Source organism: Monopterus albus, unplaced genomic scaffold, assembly GCF_001952655.1.
Source record: "Monopterus albus unplaced genomic scaffold, M_albus_1.0 scaffold6.1, whole genome shotgun sequence".
Classification (NCBI taxonomy): Eukaryota; Metazoa; Chordata; class Actinopteri; order Synbranchiformes; family Synbranchidae; genus Monopterus; species Monopterus albus.
In genome coordinates this window covers 1,073,047-1,079,305 of record NW_018127886.1, presented here as the reverse complement: position 1 = coordinate 1,079,305, position 6,259 = coordinate 1,073,047, and positions in this window count along the sequence as shown.

Below are 6,259 nucleotides of genomic sequence, written 5' to 3'. Positions count from 1 at the left end.
TTATTAAATATTATTATTATTATTATACAGGCTTATTAATCATCATAGATAATCTACTACCTTTGAAAATTCAGTTCTGTGAACATAAACTCTGATACTATGTATGTGTTAAATAACCTTTCTAATTACACTGAGTGTTGGTACATAAAATGTCATTGTTCATCATAAATGACTGTGGGGAAGCAAACTATCAGGTATTTAATCACACCCCAGGTTAGGAAAATGTGACAGCATTAATAGTTAGCCGTTGCCGCATCATGCAGTGTGTCTCACAAATGAGATTGTTCCTTTTTGTTCTTGTTACGTGTGTTATTATTATAGACGTAGATTCCAGTACACTACTGGCAACACATGTCTTTTTTGCAGGGTGTGTGTTGCTGAGGGACTTCCCTAAACCCTTCTAGGTTTAAGAGACTGTAACAGTGAACTAGCAGTGATACTGTAGTGTATCACTGCTAGTGAACTAGCACTTTAAACAGAGTTATTAGACTGTATATTATATGTGGTCATGGATCTAATAGTAGAGAGTGCCCTGTGGTGTGTAGATCATAAAGCCTCTTGAGGGAAATATTGGGCTATATAAATAAAATAGATTTGACCTGATGACTGTATGTCAAAGCACAACCAATAAGCATAAAGTTTTGGAGTTAAATGAGACAGTAATCCAGTTCTGAAATTTCTACAGTTCAGTGCCTTTGTGCTCAAAACAAAGTAACCCTTCATACAAAATCAACAGAACTGGATTCAAAGCTTGGAGATGACACTTTGTCTGTGGCAACTGAAAAGCTGTTTTAAACATGCTTTTTTCCAGATGAAAGTGTATGTTATTGTCATTAAAATTATAAACGCTGATGGCTAGAAGTGTCACTTTCCTACAAGACAGTTCAACTGAAAAATGTTTTATAAAAGTGGAAGAAAATGTCATAAGAGTATATGTGTTAGTGCTGTCACGAGGTCATGACCTGTTCACAGTGTTTCTTTGCAGTGCATACTGTGATGACGCTGACTGATGTACATGTAACCTCAAGAAATAAAACAAAACAGCAACAATAAAAAAAATGTAGTTGACACAGGTATTTATGGCCTGATAAGCAGCGCCGTAATAAATCCAAAAGTAGTGCCAGTAGCCTGTGACCTCCTTGAACCAATGAAGTATACTGTATGTTGCAGGAGAGAGAGCAGGTATTTACACCATGTGCTTTATTCCTGAGCTATCAGTCCAACATGATAAGAAGTCAGTAAATGGCATCAGTAACTTTATAGCTTGTCAAAGTTTAGTGCAGAAATTCATCACATTGAAATATTACTATGGGCCTCGACACAAGAAATAATGGAGGATCATGGCGGGTGATGATATTCTATCAGCAGTTACTTGGTTAGTTTCCTGACTTTAGGAAAATGTAAAAAATAATAATAATAATTATTAAGTTTCATCAGACTTACGTGAGAAAATCAGTAGTGCCAGTGACTGTCCCTACAGTGACAGGCAAAGCAAACCATCTGGAATATTGCAGTCTTTATTTATTTTACTAGTATTTTTTATTCTGGTTTGATTGACGAATCTACTGATTTGTTTGCACCAGCTGTTTGTTCATGTGATTTTTACAGGTTGTGCTCTTAAAAGTGAAATCTTGGCACTCAGGGAAACCAGTTCAGCAAGAAGGAGAAATAGTTTCAGAGAAGCATCAGGAGAGTTGCTCATACTTGATGATCAAGATGTCATACTTCTTTTTTAACCCTCAGGATGCCAAATGTAATCAAAGCAATAAGAAAACAAATCAAACTGTAGTTTAGGCCGCAATCTTTATGACATGGTAAGACAGAATTAAGGTACCTAAAATTTGCATATTCTGAGAAAGTTATAAAAAATAATAATTCCTAGTAAGGTAGACATTATCATCCTCCACCTACTCCACAAAATGTATCATAATTCTGTTTTATTAGCCTCTGCTGTCAGGATTCTGATGCAAACACACACACACACACACATACACACAGTTTTATTATCTTTTACATCTAAAGATGTCAAAACATCATTTATTTTGAAATTTGTCTTTGCCTCAACCATATTATAGCTAAATAAAACCAGTTCCATTTCCACTATAAGTCCAAATTCCAATGTAGTAGCATACCCATACCATTAGAAATACTACTACTTAACTTCCAATACCAATACAAAATATAATAACAACCACAATAGCAGTGGAAAAAGTAGCTGCACCACAACAGTGGATCCCATGAAGTAGGAGTATTGCAGTACAGTGATTAAACATGCAAACTTGTATAAGTTATAAAGGGCCCTTTATGAGAAGATAATGAAATGTATCTTGATCCAATACACACACACGCCCACACACCTCTCTCTCTTACAATAACACTCCAGGTTTTTGTGCCAAGCTAGGCTAATTGACTGCTCATGGTGGCTTCAAATTTACTGTACATGATGAAATGGTATTAATCTTCTCATCCAGCTCTCAGCAAGAAAGTGAATCAGCATAGTCCCCAAAGTGGTGAACTATATTATTAAGGTCAGGGCAAAAATCTGGGAGAGAATCCCATGTCTATCCATAACAATGCATAGGCTAACACAATTAAAACAGTGGTGGCAGCAATGGCTGAAGTGTAGTGGATGGCAGAGGGAGAGTCTCAAAGATACAGTAGTGGCAGTGGTAAATGCAATACCAATAGTAGTAGTGGTAATAGTAGTTACAGTAACACTTGTGGCATTAGTATTAGCAGTTTTTCTACTAGTAAAGTAGACACTGCAGTACAGTAACAGCAGTGGTTGAAGGAGCAGTAGTAGAATTTAGGGTAAGGGGGTAGGGTAGGACTTTATTGATCCCACAGTGGGGAAATTCCAGTGTTCCAGCAGCATTAGAGAGCAAACAACAAAACACCATAGGGACCTCCGAGAAGCAAATCAAAGGCACCTAAAAACAAGACAAAACATAACAAAATTTATCAGTTGTCAAAACATACAGCCACTTCTCAAGAGCTTTATAACAAGACTTGATAAACGTGTTCGGAAACACCCTCAGCCTTCGGTGAAAAGGCTGACGGTTAGGATTTCAATAACTCAGCCTGCACCTGGATCCAGACATGTTGATAAGGCCAGAGAGACACTGGACCCTTGTAGTCAGAAAAACACAGAGCAAGGCAGGTGTAACCTGCAAACTTTCACTTTACCAAGGCTGCAGGTAATAGACTGATCTGATCTGAATTTTAGGAACTAGAGAATTCTGTCAATCATCTATTTTAAGAATAAGTGGGGAAGTTTGAGCTAAAAATAAGAATTAGCATCTAAAAATAAACTCAAGGTGTTGAAGGGATTTACACAGGGTAGGGTGAGACTTTGAATCGGAGCCCAATTTTCTGCATGTCTGTGGAAATTGGGTTCAACCAAATGCCAAAGATATAACATCATGCTCTATATTTAACACATGAAGCACTGCCATGAATGAGGTGACACAACAGCTAGTGCATACTACAGTACAGTACATCCTGCATTAATTCCTTATATTAATTGCTTGACCATTGAAAAGTTACCACTGCTATTTTGCTACAGTCATTTCTAGTGTGAATGTTTCTTATGTTGACAATCACAACTAACAGTCTCAATGTGTGTGCAAAAGAGAGTGAGAGAGATTTGATGCATGTGACATTTAACGGTCACAGAATGGCAGGTGAATTGAAATCCTGACTCGTTACTCCACATACAAACATTGCTGACCATTAGTGTGTGAAGTGGTGATGCACCTAAAAAAAATTTTTGTTGGGCTTATCAACATGGTCATCAGTTTGGTAAGGTGCTAGGTGTGTGTTTGTGGATGTGTGCATCTATGTCCAGGTGTAGTGGGTTTACAGTTATAACCAAACTCCCTAGATTAGTGAACATACGCAAATCACCTGTACACATGCGGGTTATCGGGAATTCCCCAAACGCCTAGACAAAAAGGTGCGTGTGTAGTGGGGTGTGTGTGTTAAGTGATAAACCTACACTCCCCTGATGTCCTATATATGGTAGAAGAACTGAACTGTGTGATATATATAGACATATATTAGCTGATGCCACAAAAGTTAACACAATCATTTGTTTATGTATTTGACTGATGGTAGTCCTGGTGATGATTAATGATTTGTGAAGAGCAGCAGTTTAAAAAAAATCTGTTTGATGTTCACACCCACCCAGGCCACACTGGAGGCCAGGTGAGTCAGGTGAACAGTGTGGCAGGTGAGGAGGCAGTTGGACATGCTGTGGTATTGGCATATGTAATGTGTAATAAAGATAATGGCAAGTATGCAAAACCAGAGGTTGGCTCCCCAACATCACCACCTCCATCTCCTCCTATTGCTCTCACACATTCATATATCTTTCTTTTGCACAATTGCAACCTATTCAGTAGAAAAATGTAACATTCATTTATTTACTTTATTTGCTGTGCTTTTACAAGTTGCAATTCAAATGCATTACTTTCTACAGCTTTTTACTTTTCAGGATTTACATTTTGATTTGATTAATCTTAACAACCTTGCAGCATGCACATACAATACATGCATGGCCTTTGCCTATGGTCATTAGCAGGAGGATAATATACAGCACTCATATGGGAATGCTGCATGGAGATAAGGAATGGGATTGGGAACTGGTGGGACTTTTCATTCCCACGGAAGATTGTTTGTGTCCTCCAGTCGGCAGTCCTACAATCTGTGGTCTCAATAAACACTCATAAACCACACAGACACAGACACGCACACAAACCCACCGGTCTCATCAGAATAACACATAAACTTGAGACTGTATATAAATCATCTGTTCTCACAGTGAGATAAGCACAGACAAAGGGAGCCAGAGTGAGAGAGTGAAATTATATCTGAAGCAAGATGGGAAATATACATAAGATTTCCCAACTTGCTTCCAAAGACCACAATAAAGGGTCTGAAGGTCTTTGATGAGCTCTTTAGAAACCAGTCCCTGTCACAAGAAGGAAAGCCCACACATGTCACACTCAGCAAAACCATGTATAGTTGTCTGTAAGCACAACTTGACCAGATCACAGTGCGTCCTCCTGCTGGAGGCCCACACCTCCAATCCACAGCTGTTGTCATGAAGGGAGAGAAGACAAAAACAATAGCTGTCTTTTCCACCAACCTCCCACATCTGAACTCATTGCCTCATTAGCAGCAAACGCACACATAACATCTGTCTGTTGTCTCACTTTACACAATTTGGTATTTGAATGTTTCTGAAGGTGATGGTGCTGAATTTTCTTATGATGTTAACATTACAGAATAAAATGTTTTGCTGTCCTTTGCTCTCTTCTGTAGTAAATGATACTAATACTGTGACAGAAAATATAATACCATGGTTTACTGCTGTGTTAAGTCCTAGTACATCTTGAACCACTCAGTCAGTGACCAAGAATAAAATACTGTTGTTAGTATTGTGTTTGCAATTTTACTTCTGCAGTGCATGGACGCCTTGATAGAGAAATTGGTATTAAAAAACAGCTGCACATTTACAAGTGACTTGGAATATGACTGATTTTGAACAATAAAGAAAACTAAGAGTCTACCATTATTAGTATTAAATTTTAAGCTAAGGCTGATAGGAATGAATTTTGCAGTCATTTGATCACAAACCAAAAAACTGGACAAAGTAAAATTTTGACCCGATGGTGGTGCTGGATGCAAAGGAAAGGGGATGGCCAAAATGACTGGGATTCATCCTCTGGTAGTCATGAATGTCTGTACAAAATGCCATGGCTGTGCATCCAACGGTTTCTGGATTAAAGTGGTAGAGTGAATCTCATTGCTATAGCTCTAGAGCCATGCTGCAAACATGGCTAAAAACCATGTAGTGCAAACATCTTTGAAGCACAGTGCATCAACTGAAACTCATTCCATAATGGATTTTCCCTCACTATAATTATCTTTTAACAGAAAGTCAACACCTGAAAAAACTCAAGCTCATTAATAAAAGTGCTGCTGACCCTTAGTATCTGAATACTGTATGACCACCTTGCTCCTGAATATATTAAGAATATTAGATTTTTAAACTTTGAACTTAGTGAAGATAGAAAACTTTGAAGTCTACTGTATTGCACTGTAGGTGTAATTTCACGCCACGTAGACCTGCAGTTACTTCATGCTTTTGTCAAACTGTGTCTCAGTAGAAGAAAAGATAAAGCACAAATTATATTATGATCATCAGACAAAAAAATTCCAAAAGGGACATATTGTGTCACAACAACGCATTCAA